The sequence below is a fragment of the Rhinatrema bivittatum genome, chromosome 6 (assembly GCF_901001135.1).
Source record: "Rhinatrema bivittatum chromosome 6, aRhiBiv1.1, whole genome shotgun sequence".
Lineage (NCBI taxonomy): Eukaryota > Metazoa > Chordata > Amphibia > Gymnophiona > Rhinatrematidae > Rhinatrema > Rhinatrema bivittatum.
Genome location: NC_042620.1, coordinates 203,371,439 through 203,390,559, shown reverse-complemented (window position 1 = coordinate 203,390,559; position 19,121 = coordinate 203,371,439). Strand labels below are relative to the sequence as shown.

At 43.4% G+C, this 19,121-nt stretch overlaps 1 protein-coding gene across 1 annotated transcript in view; it reads left to right on the top strand.

Moving 5' to 3' along the window:
* The window catches only part of LOC115093946 (RNA-binding protein 44-like), a 318,590-nt gene extending 300,102 nt beyond the window's left edge, over window positions 1-18,488 (top strand). The window contains exons 11-12 of the mRNA XM_029606425.1: window positions 2,839-2,984; window positions 17,856-18,488. The gene's annotated coding sequence lies outside the window, so the exon portion shown is untranslated. The remainder of the gene's footprint in view (window positions 1-2,838; window positions 2,985-17,855) is intronic.
* Window positions 18,489-19,121: the final 633 nt, after the last annotated feature.

The following is a 19,121-nucleotide window of genomic DNA, read 5'->3' as shown; positions in this document are numbered from 1 at the left end:
CCTGCCCTTGACTGCCAGATAGTAATGCTATTGTCCTCTTGAGTGGCTGTGTTTCCGGGATTATTGGTAACTGTCAGACACAGTCCCTAGCTTAGTGATATTACACTCCTTGTCTGAGCTCACTGTTTTCCTGTTAACTGAGTGAATGGTTGTCTGTTAATAGTTATATTCATGTATTGATTTAGTTGTCCACAGTTGGCTTTTGCAGAGAATACTGGTGGGCTGATGTCAGTGCAGGTGTATATAAGCTGCGGCTACAGCTATGCTCTGTCTCCATCTGCTGGTAGAGGTGCATAACCCACTGGTGTGGATTAACCTGTCTTCTTTAAAGAAAAGGAAACTATTAGGTAAGCAGCAATTTCTCTTTATATAATATGCTCTGTATTATCTCTCTGTATGGTATTTACTGCATTCGAGGATATGTCTCCATTATCTCTTCAATTTTATGTCCTTTTGTAATGTTTGTTCAGCCTATTATCTCCTCCCATATCCCAATATATTGCATAATTCTGCTTATCTTATCTACCTTACCGATGTAATCCACTCTGTAAATCTGTCTTCCTCACAGATGTAATCTACTTTTTAATCCTGTAACTTGCACTGAGTACTCTGATTGGAGAATGAGTAATAAATCCTTTAAATAAAATAAAGACCTGTAGAATAAAATAAATAACTGTGGAATTTCTTTGCATTTAGCATTCCATTTTGATGTATGTAATAAATTAAGAACATAAGATATGCCATACTGGGTCAGACCAAGGGTCAGCAAGCCCAGTATCCTGTCTCCAGCAGTGGCCAATCCAGGTCATAGGTACTTGGCAAGTACCCAAACATTCATGAATCATGCTTCAGGAACCCTTTTGTTTGAATACAAAACTCAAAGTCTTCATTCTAACTGTTGTTATTGTATGTTTTTGTGAAAATTTAATTGTTTCATGTTTTGTTACGGCTTATTGTGAATGTTGTATTGTTACCCACTGAGATTTGTAGATCAGTGGGCTACAAGTTTTCTAAATAAATAATATAAGAACATAAGAAAATGCCATACTGGGTCAGACCAAGGGTCCATCAAGCCCAGCATCCTGTTTCCAACAGTGGCCAATCCAGGCCATAAGAACCTGGCAAGTACCCAAAAACTAAGTCTATTCCATGTTACCATTGCTAATGGCAGTGGCTATTCTCTAAGTGAACTTAATAGCAGGTAATGGACTTCTCCTCCAAGAACTTATCCAATCCTTTTTTTAAACACAGTTATACTAACTGCACTAACCACATCCTCTGGCAACAAATTCCAGAGTTTAATTGTGCGTTGAGTAAAAAAGAACTTTCTCCGATTAGTTTTAAATGTGTCACATGCTAACTTCATGGAATGCCCCCTAGTCTTTCTATTATCCGAAAGAGTAAATAACCGATTCACATCTACCCGTTTTAGACCTCTCATGATTTTAAACACCTCTATCATATCCCCCCTCAGCCGTCTCTTCTCCAAGCTGAATATATAATTAGCAAGGGAGGAAATAAAAACTGTGCATATGCATAAATTGAAACATAACAATTCTAAGACTGTGATACTTAAGACAGATTTTCTGACCACATTGGACAGTCTCTTCCAACATTTGAGGCGACCTTGTGTTTTCCTCAGAAGAATTCAGAGATGTAGGGGTGAGTAAGGTCTGTACAGACTTAGATTCATTCAATGACAAGACAGGCTTTTATGAGCCTTTTGTTAATCAAACAATTTTGTCCTTATTTTAACCAGGATGTCTTTAATAAGATAGTAGTTTATTTGGTTTTGACAGTGCTTGATTATTGCAGTACCCATCATATAGGGTTACCAACTAAATCTATAAGTTGCAAAAGATACAAAGTGTAATGGCAAGGGTTATTTTGGGTAAAATCCATAGAACTGGATCAGATGTTTTGCTTAGAATGCTACATTGACTACTGATAGAGGCAATGTTTACATTTACAATCTTAACTCTGACTTTCCACTCCTTAGAGGAGCAGGGCTTAGATATTTAAAGGACAGCTTGGGCTGGTATTTTCCCAGCCAGAATCTTTGCTTCTCCCAAAATCATCTGCTGGAGTGCCCACAGTATACTCATGATATATTGGGTTCAGGAATAGGCCTTTTTCTGTAATTGCACCAGTACTGTGGAATAGAGTATCAAAGTCAAAGGAAACTATTTAGGAGGAAATTGAAAATGGAACTGATAAGCAGGTCTGTTGTTTTGGAGGATGGGAAGTTATATGGATAAATGGTATATTAAGGGGAATTACTAGAGGGTGGTGGTGGAGAGATGGTGTTTAGCATTTAGATAGGTAGTGCGACTGTAAAATGGCTGGACATTAGACAGATTTTTATTTGAGTGGCTAGACAGAGCTGATATATCTTTTTATAATGTACATGCAGTGTGTATATTTTTGTGGATACAATATATTATGTTTTTATGTATTTGTATGCTTTGTTTATTTGATGTACACTGCTTTGGTTTGGATGCTTAATCTAAAATAAATGGTTTTTAAATGTAAATAAATAACATTAAATTACATTTTCTAGCTGTTTTCAACATTATACTATTAAAAATGACCGTAAACTCATCAAGTACCAGACATTTTCAGCAGCGTATCTTGTAGAATCATATTGGAATTTTTGAGTCAAAATGTGGCTTTGTGGAAGTTATCATGTCTGTAGATAGACTGGTGGATAGATGAAATGATTCAATAACTGCTATACTTGCTAAAAAATCCTCAGTCAATTAGGAAGTTTGTGAGAGAAGTTTAAGATGAAAAGACAAGCAGTATACTAATCTGTTGATGCTGTTTCTTTTCATTTAGGACTAAGCTGTTTGAAACATTGGTGGAGGTAAAAAAGAGTAACAATGGGTTCCTAAAAGGCTTGCCTCTCCATACCATTCTGGAAAGAGCTTCTTCTCTTCTAAGAAGACATTCAGCCACATCCAAGGCACAGAAATAACAGACAGGTGAGCAAGGGCTGGTGTTTCTAAGAAGGCAATTTTTACACAGCCTGCATATCTTCAAGGTTTTTGGGTAGTTTTTATCCATGCACATTGCATCAATTTTCAAAGTGAAAATACATGTACACTTTCACTTTGAAAATTGTCTAAGGAAAAAATACCAGCAGACCCTTGTATCGCCTTTTTCTATGAGTACATTTTCAGACTAAGGCCGATACTGTAAAAATCGCGAGAGCGCAGATGCTCCGTGTTGAGCGCCCGCTCTCCTGTCAATTGCCCAGGCACCTCTCCTGGGCACGCGATTCTCTGTTTAAATGAGGCCGCGCGCTAATAAGTAGGCGCTAGGGACAATATTGTGTCCCTAACGCCTGGTTATTAGCGGTAGAACTGGCTGTCAGTGGGTCCGACAACAGACACTATTTTACCGGCGTCTGTTTTCGAACCCACTGACAGCCACGGGTTAGGAAAACAGACGCCGGTAAAATTCAGGGTCTGTTTTTATAACCAGCTGACCAGCGGGCAGATTTAAAGTTTTTTTTATTTTTTATTTTCCTCCGACTTAATATCGCTAGGATATTAAGTCGGAGGGTGTGCAGAAAAGCAATTTTTTCTGCTTTTCTGTACACTTTTCCGGGTTGTTTAGAACTTAACACCTGAGCGCAATTAGTTTTCGGGGGGTTGGCCGCACATTTTCGACGTGCTGTTACCCCTTACGGGTGAAAACGATGCTTCTCGGCCAGATGCACCGTACTGTATCGTTCTGTATGAGAGCATATGTACCTTTGAAAATGTATTTATTTTATTTATTTAACATTTTTATATACCGACCTTCATGAAAAGAGTCATATCAGATCGGTTTACATGGAACGTAGGGACTAACTAAATAGTTAACCATATAACAAGGCAGCAATAACAAGTTACATATAACAAGGGTATCCAACTTGGGGGCTAGAGTAGCCGGGAAGTAGAAGTACAGCAAAAAACTAGAGGATAAATAAATATGTATACTGAGAATGGTCCGAGTGACAGGTTAGTGGGGTGGATCCTGGTAGGGAGGTATGAAGACATTTTAGAGATTAGGGGAAGGCTTGGAGAAAAAGCCAGGTCTTAAGTTTTTTTCGGAAGGATAGAAGGCAGGGTTCCAGTCTTAGGTCATTTGGTAGATTGTTCCAAATGAGTGGGCCTGCTGTGGAGAATGCACAATCTTTGATGGATGTTAGGCGTGTGTATTTAGTTGGAGGGACTTGTAGAGTTCCTTTGTATGCATCTCTGATGGGTCTTGCGGATGTGTAGAGTTTGAATGGGATCTGAAGGTCTAGTGGTAGTTGATTGTGGATGGTTTTGTGAATTATGGTGAGTGTCTTGTGTAAGATTCTGAATTTTATTGGCAGCCAGTGTAAGTTTCGTAGTATGGGAGTGATGTGGGCTCCCCGGTTAGTGTTTGTTAAGACTCTAGCTGCTGCATTCTGGAGCATCTGTAGTGGTTTGGTGGCGGAGATGGGTAGCCCCAGGAGGAGAGCATTGCAATAGTCAGTTTTGGAGAATAGCGTTGACTGTAGGACTGAAATGAAGAAGGGATTTGAGTCTTTTCAGAACTTGAAGCTTATAGAAACAGTCCTTAGTGGTGTTGTTGATGGATTTCTTTAGATTCAGATGGTTATTGAGGATTACTCCTAGATCTCTTACTTGTGTGATCCGGGAGTCGGGGAGTGTCTGATCTGTCCGGGCCGAGTGGTCGGGGGAGATTAGAAGGATTTCAGTCTTGGCTGCATTGAGAACCAGGTTCAGACTGGAGAGGAGGTGATTAATGGACTTGAGGCAATTTTCCCAGTATGTAAGAGTTTTTGGGAGGGATTCTTTTATGGGGATCAGGATCTGTACGTCATCTGCATAGAGGTAATGAATTAGGCTTAGGTTCGTGAGCAGCTGACAGAGGGGCAGTAGGTAGATATTGAAGAGTGTAGGAGATAGATAAGAGCCTTGGGGGATGCCTAGAGTTGATTTGAAGTTTGGGGATTCTTTGTCATTGATTCTGACCTTAAAGCTTCTGTTGTTGAGGAAGGAGTTGAACCATCTGAGTGCGTGTCCTGATAATCCGATGTCTGAGAGGCGATTTAGAAGGATAGTGTGATTAACGGTGTTGAATGCCGCAGAGATGTCTAGGAGGACTAGAAGGAAAGAGAGCCCTTTGTCTAGGCCCAAGAGAATGTGGTCTGATAGGGAGATGAGGAGGGTTTCTGTGCTGGATGATTTGCGGAAGCCTTACTGAGAGGGGTACAGGATTTTGTGTTCCTCCAGGTAATCTGAGAGTTGTGTATTGACCACTTTCTCTGTGAGTTTCACGATAAAAGGGAGGTTGGATATGGGTCGGAAATTGGCGAGTTCTTTTGTGTCCAGGTTGGGTTTCTTCAAAAGGGGTTTGAGGGGTGCCATTTTTAGCTCATCCAGGTAGATTCCTTGAGCTAGGGAGCAGTTTATGATATTTGCCAGTGATCTGGAGATCGTGCCCGGGATGAGGAGCAGAAGTTTAGTTGGGATGTGGTCCATCGGGTGGCTGAAAGGTTTCAACTTCTTGAGAGTGGACTCGATCTCCAGGGGGGTTGTGGGCTCAAAGGAGTCAAGGGTGGCTCCAGGATAAGATGGAGTGTTGGAGTTTGGGGCGGGGGGGATGGAGTTGGTAGGGAGAAGTGCTAGGGTGTTTGCAATTTTATCCTGAAAGAAGAGTGCTAGCTCATTTGCTTTGGATTGAGCCTGGTCATCTGGGATGGTGGGGGCAGAGGGTTTTGTGAGTTGGGATTCATATGAGAATAGAGCCCTGGCATCATATTGGATATCATGAATTCTGCTGGCATAGAAGTCTCTTTTTGTCTGTAAAATGGAGTTCTTGTAGAGATGGCGGGTGCGTTTATAATCGGATAGTGTTGTGGTGTTGGGGGCCTTACGCAAAATGCCTTCCTTGTGTCTGAGGTCTTCCTTCATCCGTTTGAGTTCTGGTGATAACCAGGGTTGTTTCTTTTTTTGAGTCAAGTTGATTATTTTTGTCGCTTTGGGGCAGATTTTGTTAGCTATTGACTCCGTGATATTACTCCAGGATAGAAGGGCTGAGTTGGGGTTGGTGGTATCGAGGTTAGGGAGTTCCTTGGATAGATATTCAGTTAGAGTGTCGGAGGCACATAGTTTCCTGAAGTGTATAGTAGAATGAGGTTGAGGCTGAATAGGATTTCCTTGAGTCATGAGGGTAGCTGATATCAGGGAATGGTCCGACCAGGGTACAGGGGTGCAGTCTGGAATTTTATTGTATGATAGGCTGGAGTTTATGAAGATGAGGTCGAGCGTGTGTCCTGCTTTATGGGTGGGTTTATTGATAATTTGTTCAAAGCCCATAGCCCTGAGTGTGGTGAGGAAGGTTTCACAGTTGAGAGTGTGTGGAGAGGCGTCAACATGTAGATTAAAGTTCCCCAGTATCATCGCTGGTGAATCTGTGTTGATGTGTTTGGCAATGGTTTCTATGAGAGGGGAGGCATCTGTGTCTAGTAATCCTGGCGGTGCATATACTAAAAGAATTTGAATATGTTTTGACTTGAATAGACCTAGTTTCAGTTTTTTGGATGAGGTCTTGACTGGATGCTGGCTGAGATTGAGCTCTTTTTTGGTGGCTAGGAGCAGACCGCCTCCTCTTTTTTTGTGACTTGGGATTGAGAATATGTCATAAAGGTGTATCGGTAATTGGTTTATCAGAGAAATGTCGGAGCTTTTAAACCAGGTTTCTGTAATAGCACAGACGTATGCGCAATGTTGCAATCCCTTTTCTAACCGCCTCATCTCAGTGCAACTAAAAGTATAAATGTTATGGAACTACATGCATACTTTTAGTTAAATACAAGGTGGACAATTTCCAAATAGCCCATTTTCATGCAGAAATATATTTTGAAAATTGCCCTCTCTATGCTCTGTGGGTGATTTTATTTAGTCTTTCACTGGGCAAGCTCATCAGACAGTAATTGTAAAATAAAGTATTTTAGGAACAATGGATTGCTGGAAAACTATAAAAAGAATCTCTGTGTGCAGCAATCTTATCAAGAAACAAGCATTCCTCTTCAGCCAGCTAGACCAGTCCAGACACGGGTTATATCTCTCAACCAGCAGATTGAGATAGAGACTAACAGGTTTGCTGACATCACCCCCTTATAGTCTCCTGTGCTGACCTCAGCCTGCCAGTATTCTCTTTCTACAGCAGATGGCAGTCAAACATCTCAAGATGTGAGCTGAGGCTTGGTAAAGAAGATAGAAATCTGAATGAAAGATCCTGAAGTGAAAGTTTTCTAAACCAGTGAGTTGCCATGCACCAGTGTGTTGCTAAGCACACACAGGTGTGTCTCCACACTTCCCGGTCCCTGATTGGTCTAGCTGCACCCCTTTACCCCAGTAAGATGCAAACTTCTTCCACCCGGGCTTGAAATGCTGATAGCCCAGATTGAATGCAGCAGGATAGCTGGAGTCAGTGGCACCAGCAGCATGGTCTCTTCTTCCTGCCCCCGCTGCCCGGAAGAGGAAGTGGTGTGCAGCTGCCACATGCGCGGGAAGAAGAGACCATGATAATTTACAAGTGCGGGCAGCATCAGCCTGGAGCAAAAAAAGGAACAACTTCAGCTGCCACGGCCAATGGGACACCTTTCTCGAGGCCGTAAGGGTTGGAAGAAGAGGCTGCTGCTGCCACCAGCTGTTCTTCAATGGAGGGAAAGAGAGAGAGTGAGTGTGCATGTGTGTTTGAGACAACATGTATGTAAATGTGTGATTGAGAGCCTATGTGCGTGTCTGTGTGTGATTGACATCCTTTGGGGTAGATTTTATAACATGCGTGCGCGCGCAAATGGAAGTGCCGATTTTATAACATGCACATGACAGTGCACACATGTTATAAAATCAGGTGGCCATGCATACGTGTGCCGGATGTTATAATCCGTGCTCACATGTACATGCGGCACGCACAAAGGTGGGGGGGGGTGAACATTTGCAATTTCCGCATGGCGATGCAATTCAGGCTTTCCCAGTTCCTTCCCAGTCTGCTCCAATTAAGGAGCGGACTGGGAGGGAACTTCCCTAACCCCCTGCCTAACCTTCATTCCCCTTCCCCTATCTTCCCCACCCCGTAAAACTAACCTACCTTGCCTGATTTTTTTTTTATTTTATTACTTGCTGCTCCTTTGGAACAGACGTAATTTACGTGTGCCGGCGCAAGCTTGCCCAGGACAGCGGCTAATGGCCCCTGTTCCGGCTGGCCTCCATCCCGCCTTGCCCCTCCCCGCTAGCAGCCCCCACCCCTATGAAGAGGCCCGGCAGTTGTGCGCGTTCCAAGGTTTACGCGTGTGGCTAGGCCCCTTTGAAAATTTGCCTGGCGCACGCAAGTCCTGACCATGCATGTAAACCCCGGGATTTACGCATGCAGGCCATTTAAAATCCACCCCTTTGTATATGAGAGACTCAGCATGAACGTAAGTGTGTGTAAGTGAGAGAGCATGTGTATGTATGATTAAGAGTCTGTGTGTATAAGTAAGAGAGAGAGAAAGCATGTGTGTCTGTGTTTGATTGAGAGCCTATGTAGGTGAGAGAGAGCATGTGAATATGTGATTGAGAGCCTATGTGTGAGAGAAAGAGAGAGAGAAAGTGTGTAAGTGTATGAGTGAGAGCCTATGTATGTGAGAGAAAGACATGTATGAAAGCTTGTATAAGTGTGAGAAAGACAGACAAACAGACAGCATGTGTATAAATGTGTAATTAAGAGCTTATGTGAGAGAGAAAGAGCTTACATATATGTGCGTGATTGAGAGCCTGTGTGAGAGCGTATGTGTGACTGGGAGAGACGAGAACATTGCAAGCAAACCACCCCACCTCCTGCTAATTCAAAACAATCTCAGGGCACCTGGATATCAAAAGTTCCCAGGTATGGAGAGCAAAGCATTGTTTTATCCTTATTATTTTTAATTATTTGGTCTTTGTGTCTGCTGTTTTGAAATATTTTATTGGTGTCTGCAATATGTGCAGCCAGGACCAATGTCCCCTCCCCCCGGCTCCTCACAGGCTCGTATTATCAACAACAACACTCATCAACCAGATTGGAATTTAAAACAAGGCCGCAGCTTTATTCATAACATTCAACAACAAACAAACACCAGAGCCAAATGATCAAGAACAATTATTCCCCCCCCCCCCACCACAGGACCCATCTGCCACGCCCCAGCACAATGAGTCCTCCGCAGGCCACCAGACCTGCAATATCCAGCGGCCTCCCACCGCTAACCAGGACCCCCAGCAAGGGGTCCCTGCCATGTGGCTGACGTCAGTCACATTTATTTTATTTATTTATTTTTAATTTTTATATACCGACATTCTTACATTAAATGTAAATCATACCGGTTTACATAAAACAGAAAAAGCAGGAAATATAATTCCGTTGTCTGATACAATGAACATTTATAACTAAACTAGTTAACAAGCCAAAAAGGTAAAAATTGGAAGATAGGGTTAGTTAACAGGAGAAAAACAAACATAAAATAAAAGAATATTAAATGAGGCACCAAGGATTGCACGAAGGGGTGCACAAAGGGGAGAACCCCTTTGTCGCACCCCTTCGTCGCGCGGCGCCTGATATTGATGCGCTTTTCAACCGCCGACGAAGCTCTCAGTGACATAAAAGGACATAAGCCAGAGACAAGAAGACCAGCCACTAGCAGTTCCTTGCTCTAAACCCCGCCCCCATATTAGTCATGGCTCTGGTACACTGTTGAACCCCCCCCCTCCCAAGCTGTGACAACAATAATACCCCACAACATAATTTGAGGGAGGGAGGGGATAGCCAGCTGCATGGAGGAAAAGAGGCAGGGAGGAATGCACTGCCCCTTTTTATTTCCCTCCCCCGATGACGTCACGACTTCCCCTGGTGCACCGGGGCAGGCCAGCCCGATCTGCGAATCTTAAAGGGTCGGTCCCGGGCACCAATAAAATTGAATCACCAGCCGCCCCGAAGGTGAGGGGGGGGGGCAGAGGAAAGGCAGACAATCCTGCCCTGAACCCCCACCCACCTCCACGCCCGATCGCGCATGCCGGTCGGAGGAAACAGCCTGGCGCCCACATTACTGCGGGACTCCCAGTTCAGAAGGTCTACCGCAGATCAAATTACCACAAGAAACACCATCTCCAAAGTAACTTACTTCAAGAAAGGGCTATGCAGTGATCGAAAGGTGGGACCTGCCAAAAAATCCAGAATAAGATTAAGACTCCACAAGGGGGGATGAAGATGCTTCACTCCTTTTAAGAAATGGGCCACATCAGGAGGAGCCAACAAGGGACCACCATTCAACTGACCTCGGAAACAGGCAAGAGTCACCACCTGTACCCATAGGGGCAGATTTTCGAGGATTTACGCACGTATGGGGGAGTTACGCGTGCCGGGCCTATTTCAAAAGGCCCGGCGGCGCACATAAAGCCCCGGGACTCACATATGTCCCGGGGCTTTTCTGAATGGGCAGGCAGGAGGCGGGACGGGGCGGGACAGATGGTCCGGGGGCATGGTGAGGCAGTTTGGGGGTGGGCCGGGAGGTGTGGCCGAGGACTCCGGCACAGGGGGATTGTGTGTCGGCAGGTGTAACTTGTGAGATAAAGGTATGGGGGGGATTTTTTCGGGCTAGGGGCGAGATAGGTAGGGGAAGGTGGGGGGGAAGAAGGAAAGTACCCTACAAGGCCGCTCCGAAATCGGGAGCGGAAGGAACAGGGAAAGCCAGCTAGGTCTCACCGAGGGCTCGGTGCGTGCAAGGTGCACTAGTGTGCACCCCCTTGCGCGCGCCCACCCCTGATTTTATAACGTGTGTGGCTGCGCGCACATGTTATAAAATCGGGCATACGTTTGTGCACGGCGGGTACCATGCACCTTTTAAAATCTGCCTCATAATGAATTAAAGTATCTCAACCCTCAACCGAACAAGGAAGAGCTCCTCAACCTTCACACTAAGCCTCACTTGCCAAACCCACACATAGAATAAGGAAGTGGAGAACTTTCTCGCTTGCATCAAGGTGGCAATCACTGCAGTAGAATCACTGAGCCCTCTCAAGGGGCATACTGTAAGACAAAATCAAGTCGGATCTTCATGAAGAATAGTCCCCTACTGTAGCAGGTCCCTGTGCACTGGAAACCGGAGGGGAGAGTCCACAAGGACCCTTCACACATCTGCATACCAGAATCTCCTGAGCCAATCTTGTGCCACCAGTAGCACCAGCTCCCTGGGACTCTCAACCTTACAAACCATTCTGACCAACATGGGCCATGGGGGAAAGCATACAGAGCCCTCTCATCTTCCGCGGCCGACCTGGAGACCACAACCGAGCAGGTGGCCACGTGGCCTGGCCCTAACCGCTCCACCAAGCTCCCTCGGGCCTATCGGAGGCCAGGCGCAGCGGCAACGGCATCAGCAGGAGACCGGCAAGCCCTTTAAACCAGGGCTGTCACCTGCAGTGCTGTGCGCCGGGCATCGCACACACGAAGGAGCGTGACCAAAGGGGCCTGACCCTTAGTGCGCCCCTTCGTGCGTGCTTTGATAAACCTTCCTTTAACAACAAACCATCAAGCCACCATACCAGCCTTCCTACCTCCACTTGGACTTCAAAGAACTCAGCTCATACAAAACTACGTACGTCACCACTGAACCTCCCTCATACCTACCCTACCCTATACTGACCCTGCGAGGCTCCTCCACCACCTAATAGGGACATGAATCGTTTTTTAACAATTTAAATTATCGTCCGATATTTTTAATATCGTCATTAATCGTTAAAGAGTGCGAAACAATAGAAATTCCCCCGATTTATCTGAAAAAAAACGTTAATTGACTTAGTGCGCACTAACGGGAGTTAGTGCGCACTACCCATTGTTAGTGCGCACTACCAGAAAATGATACAATTTTGACACTTTTCAGGTCAGTTAAGGTCAGTTAGGAATGAATATGTATTCCTATTGGCTGCCCTCTTATTTATTGATGTTACCAAGGTTCCCACTGAGGTGATAGTTTAATATATGGGGGATGGGAAATGGAAACGGTTGGTAGCTTGACAAAGGGAAGGGAAAGGGGGAGGTGAAGGGCCAAGCAGTCCCACTCCCTGGTCTCTGAAGGACAGATCTCTTCAGAAAATCAGAGCTGCTGAATGTAGGGGCTGTCTCCCTCTTCACATCCCTCTCCCCCCCCCCCCCCCCCCCCCATTCACTGTGCTCAAGTTTGCAGTTCCTGTGTTAAACTAAACTTTTTTTTCACTAGAGTAGAATAAAATAAAATGAAGTACTTTGTGTATTAAACTAAAGAAACTTTACATAAAATGAAATTAAGTACTTCTCTATATTCTACTTTAGTGAAACAAAACATTTAATAAAGAAAGTTGCAACCTGAGCTTCAAAACATTAACATACTATAGAAAAACTAAACAAAAAACTTTTATTAATTTATTATATTTACAGTGGTTAAATTTAAAGAGCAGGCTGAGGCTAGACTGGCTACTGGCTAGTGGCTACTGCTGGCACTGTCACTGCTGCAGCCTGCTGGCACTTTTTTCCCTTTCTGGCCTAGTGCGTGCTATATCTGGTAGCAAAATGGCCACGGGGGACAGCACCAAGCATGCGCGGCTTAGTGTGCACCTTTAGCTAATGAACATTTTCTCAGATGTTACTTTTAAACCATTAAGTAACAATTTTTGATAGTGCGCACTAACTCGCTGCGCACTATTCAGAAAAACAATTTTTTTTTTTTTACAAAAAAAATCATGCCGATCAGATTTTTTTCTCCCCTCAGCCGAACTTGATCATTAAAACGATCGGGCACACGATTCACATCCCTACCACCTAACCCTCGCCCGCTGACCCTCCCCCCCCCCCCCCCCCCCCCCCCCCCCCCCCCCCCCCCCCCCCCCCCACCAAACCTCAGCATGCTCATCTACTTTAACCCCCCTCTCCCAAGCCCTCCTTAATGCCTTGAACAACCTCGACCTCAACGATGCAAACACTGCCATTAACTCTTGGATCAATATTAATGCCGAAATCGCCAAATCCACATGCCCAATCATCTTCAAAGAAATCAACACAGACAACCCCCACAAAACACCATGGTACAATCCAGACTTGAAAAACACCAAACGACTTCTCAGGCAAGCAGAAAAAAGATGGAGAAAACATCCCACCTCACCACATCTAGACAGATACAGAACACTACTCTACATATATAAAACAGACATTGACAAAGCAAAACGGGAATTCTATGCAAAGAAAATCCACGAACACCAATACAACCCAAAAGCCCTATTCAACTTTGTCTCCAGCCTGACTCAACCTTGCCTCAACCCACTGTCAAAGGAAGAATCCTCGAAGACATGTGAAGATCTCACCCAATGCTTTACAGAAAAAAATCACAAAGCTTAATACTTACTCACTCCCAAGCATGCATGAACAAGCCATTTCCCCACACCTCAACATCCCCACTTGGACCAACTTTGACCTCATCGCCTCAACAGAAGTTATTAAGATCATACAAAAAATCAACCCAGCCACCCAGCCCCTTGACCCCATCCCAGTTAAAACCCTCAAGCTTGTCCCTGAAATCATGGTCAAACCAACAGCCAACATAATAAATATATCTCTAGAACAAGACCTTTTTCCCAAAGCCCTCAAATGCGCCATAATAAAACCTGTTTTAAAAAAACCTCAACTGGATCCCTCCAACCCTGCCAACTACAGACCCATCTCAAACCTGTCTTTCATATCAAAGATAATAGAAATAATAGTCAACCACCAACTCATGGAACACCTGGAAACCCACAAAATCCTCTACCCTATCCAGCATGGCTTCAGGAAATCACTCAGTACTGAAACTCTACTCCTATCCCTCGCAGACACCACCCTGAGAGGCCTTGATACCGGACAATCCTACCTCCTGATTCTACTGGACATCTCCGCCGCTTTCAATACCATCAATCACAACACCTTACTCGCACACCTAATGGAAATTGGTCTTAACCACAACACGATAAAATGGTTGAAATCCTACCTATCCAATAGATCCTACAAAGTGCAACTAAACAACAATAAATCAAAACCTTTCCCAGTCCTCCATGGTGTTCCACAAGGCTCATCACGCTCCTCCACCCTATTTACATTTACATGCTCCCCCCCTCTGCAAACTCCTCTCCAGCCTCAACCGCCACTACTTTGTATATGCAGACGATGTCCAGATACTACTCCCCATAAAAGAAAACACACAATGCACCCTTCTACTATGGGAATCCTACACAGCCCAAATAAAAAACCTTCTAACCCAGTTATCCCTCACACTCAATCACAAAAAAACTGAAATTCTTTACATAACGAACAAACTTCCCACAAAAAACATCCTAGACTCCCCGCCCCCACATCCTCTCAGCCAATGCATTACCGAAGTAAGAGACCTAGGTATCACACTGGACTCCGAACTCAATCTAAAAAAACATATCTATGCCACTATAAAAGAGGGCTATTTCAAGCTACAAGTCCTTAAGAAACTCAAGCCCCTCCTCTTCAATCAGGACTACAGGACAGTGCTCCAATCCCTCCTATTCTCGAAACTAGACTACTGCAACTCCCTCCTCCTCGGGCTCCCTTCATCCTCCCTCAAACCACTCCAATTACTCCAAAACACAGCAGCCAGATCTCTAATGAACACCAGTCGATCCTCCCACATCACTCCGATGCTCAAAAACCTCCATTGGCTCCCAATATCCCACAGAATACAATACAAAACCCTAACCCTCTTACACAAAACCATCTACAATAAAAACACAGAATGGTTAAAAGGCGCCCTCCACCCCCATGACATCCAAAAAACCCCTCAGATCCAAAAACACCGGCCTGTTAAACATACCATCCGCCAAACAGGCACACCTCACCACTACCAGAGAACGCGCCATATCAATAGCTGGCCCCTCACTATGGAACAAACTCCCTGCCCAACTCAGACTAGAACCCTCAATCCAGTCCTTCAAAATGAATCTAAAAACTTGGTTATTCTGAAATGCCTTCCAGCCCACACATTAAATCTCCCTCCCCCCTTCCCAACATGATCCCGCAACACAACACAATTTAACCGCCATTATGTTCCTAAGCATCTTAGTATCCTCATCAAACACATCTAAGTCTTAAGTAGTTCCCTCTACCTACACTGAGTCCATGGATTATTCAACCGATCTGCCTACAAAGTTAACATGTAATAATCAACCGATTTACCTACTGAGTTAAATTAATAACCTAAGTTCTTTAGTCTTCCACTGATACACTGTAATTTAAGTATAAGATTGCCGAGCTCACGACTGCTACACAGTAATAATATCATTACCTATTCTCTTTAGTTTTCTACTGTTACACTATAATTTAAGTTTTCTACTGCTACACTGTAATTTAAGTATGTTTAAGTATAACTTAATTACCTATTCCCCTTAGCTTTCAACTGTTACACTGTAATAAGTATAAGTTTAACTACAACTTAATAAGTATAACTTAATAACTTATTCTCCTTAGTTTTCTACTGTTACACTGTTAATTTAAGTATAAGTTTGTCGTATTCATGATTAGTTACTACGAGTTCCATGCTGTTACAATTAAAATAAGACTCCTCGTCCTATTATTCTCCTTTGTTTACATGTAAACCGATGTGATATACCCCAATGAATGTCAGTATATAAAAGCAAATAAATAAATAAATAATACATCAGCTTGCCCTTCAGGCACTCCTGCATGATGGCATGGATGCCCAAGGACTTTGAATCTCTCCTTCGACTGAAGAATTGAGGAGCTTTTGCATTGCGAGAAGTCACCAGTAAATCCATAAATGGAAGGCCGCAGTGACCCATTATTAGTTGAAATGGCTCATTTGACAATTCCCATTTTCTTGGATCCAGACTCTGTCTCCTGAAAAAGTCTGCTCTTACATTGTCTTTTCCTGCATTGTGTGAGGCTGAGATCTCCTGAAGATGCACTTCTGCCCATTCTATAAGTTGGGCTATTTCCTGCAACACTGCTGGCTCTTCGTTCCTCTTTGCCAATTGATGTAAGCCACTGTCATCGCATTGTTCAACATTATCTGACATTATCCGGATCAACCCTGCAATCGGTCACCAAACTGCAAGCATGCTAACTGGATGACCCGGGCTTCCAGCCAGTTGATGCTCCAGGGAGAATCTTATGTAGTCCTGCGCCCTTGCGCATTTGGTTCCTGGCAATGAACTCCCTTATCTCTGGAGGCTCACATCTGTCATGAGTACTAGCAAGCCTGGTGATCTTAGGGAAACCCCCCTTTCTTAGATGATCTGCTTCAACCACCACTGTAGGTGAGGGCAGTCCTCCATCAGTATGTGAAGCTGAATCAAATAATCCTGAGATTGCGGGCTCCAATGAAACAGCAGAGAGCACTGAAGAGGACACACATGTGCCCTTGCCCACTAGAGATGAGCTTTGTTTTTCTGGCTTGGGCCAGGTTTCAGTTCAGGCGCTTCATGGGAAAACTCGTTTTCCACCAAAAACGAAGCTAGAACCCGACCCGAACCCAGAAAAATGAAAAAAAAAAACCCCAAACCTGAATCGGAAAAAAAACCACCCCAACCCTTCAATTTTACTTTCTTATAACCCCCCACAATGGACAGCCGGCGCCATCTTGTGCTCCTACAATGTGACAGGGGCCGACCAATGGCACCGGTAGCCTCTCTTGCCAAAAGTCCCTGGTGGTCCAGCGGCAGTCCTGGAGCGATCTCCTGCACTCGGGCCTTCGGCTGCCAGTATTCAAAATGGCGCCGATAGCCTTTGCCCTTACTATGTCACAGGGGCTACCGGTGCCATTGGTCGGCCCTTGTCACATGGTAGGAGCACAAGATGGTTATGCACAGAAGTCGGGCCGGCACGCACCGCGTGGATTTTAAAAGGAACCAGCATATGCGCATATCTCCTGGTACATGAACAAATCAAAAGATCAGAAAAAGGGGTGAGGTATGGGCGTGGTCTGGGCTGGGCATGGAAATAAAGGCCAAAAGATGTTCGTAAAAATACTTACACTCACAGGCATGCGCCAGGGGCCCCTGCTGCATAATTCTACTACTGCTATGGATGGCATGTAAGTACAAAAAAATGTAAGAGAGTCAGCGGGGTTTTAAGGGTTGGGGCTAACAGGTGGAAAGGGAAATTAAATTAGGGGGGTTTGGAAAGGCTATCCCTAAACTTACGTGGTAGACATCTATTTCAAATTGTGCACACATGTACAGTATGCACATTCAGCCAATTTCATATGCGCACATATACGTGTGTATGTTATAAAATGGCCGCATCTCTGGATGCAAGCCAGCAAATGCACATACATGTGCGCCTGTGCAGCTATTTCAAAGTTAACATTCTTAGTATCAGAGATGAAAATGTAGCACAAATCTCCCCAACATACCGCTTCATTTCAGTGTTACCATTGCCTACACCCAAAAACTTATATCTCAGCAAGGTGTAGGGGCAGACACTGTTTCCTGTTATGTTTGTCCTCTACTATAAAGATTTGCACAGCCAGCAAGGATTAGCTAATGGAGAGAAAGTATATAGATTGTACTTCACAACACAATGTTTTTCTTAGAAGATACCTACAGCAGTCTATAACGGCATTTTAAATCAGGGTTAATAAGCATACAATTATACCTTCAGGTAACTTGGCATCTGTTATAAACTTGCTTTACCTTACCTGATAGTACAGCACCACCCATGAGACATTAACACTTTCTCTACTGTTTGTCTCAGATAAGGAAAATTTCATAATCTGCAGGATTGTCTATCTTTTCCTAACACAGGGCCACCTGAAGGACTGAAAACATCTGTCTACTACAGTGATGCTCAAGAAATTAAATGCCAGAACCAGATAACAATGACTGCTGAAGCATTTGTGCTATTGAAATTAACATGGAATAGTATTAAAAATGCTGGAAGATGTACAAAGAATTGAAATACTAAAACAGTTTATATTTCTTGTTAATATTTAGCATAAGAGAAGCCGGCAGAGCATATAGCAGCAGAGGTTGAACTCCCTGATATTAATTAACAAAAATAGGCAATACAATGTTTGGAACATACAATTTTGATTTCCTTCTTAAAGAATTTATTTTTCTCAAATTTTCAATGAAAAGTTTTTTGGAGGAAAATATATTAAATATACTTGTGTTTTCTACCTACTTGTTATAGCCTGAGTTCTGATTCAATCACCTTTTTCTTGTACCAGTTCCTCTCTCTTGCAGTTACACTACCATTTTTCTATTACACAGACATTCTATATGCCAGTCTGGACACTTCTGTAGATTGAGCAGGAGAGAGATTTTGTTTAGTTACTTGAATTCTGATCTCCAACTACAGAGATTTTTTTTTTTTAACCTGGTTGATCTGTTGTATTTGCTCAGTATATTGTGCCAATAAAATTCTCTTTAAACATGGTGTGCACAATTTTCTTTTAATCTATGAAATTTAATGTATGCACATGCATAATTTTTTTAAAGTAGAGAATTTCTAGAATGAAGGTCAGTATAGTTTTCATATTTAAGATAAAATATCCTATTTATTACATGTTATTTAAAATACTTCAGTTTTTCCAGTCTGAGAAGTGAATATAAAAAGGTCACGTATGTTGCAGATAGTTTTCCTGCCATATTGTCAGCACAGTTAGACATTTGGAGGCCAATATTCAGAAAAGCTGAGTTTTCAAAACTCACAATCCTTATTTGGCTGAAAATAGACACCTAAAATGGAGGCCTCTAGATTTAGGCCTGCTATTCACTCTCCTAACCTTAGGGATCTAGTACTAGTGGTGAATTCCCTGAACTGACCCCCTCCCCTGACCCCACCTGCTACCTAAGTACCAAAATTTAAGGACCTAGTTAAAATAAAGCTAAGTTTAGGCATTCAGATGGAGAAAATTTTAAAATTTGTCAATTGTTTTGAATAATGGCCTCTGGGGTTAATTTAACCTCTTCTTTTTGAACTAAGGATGATTTGATATTTGAATTTCTCTAGTAACTATCATAAAAATCGATATTTAAGCTATATTCTGAATTATGATCTGAAAACAA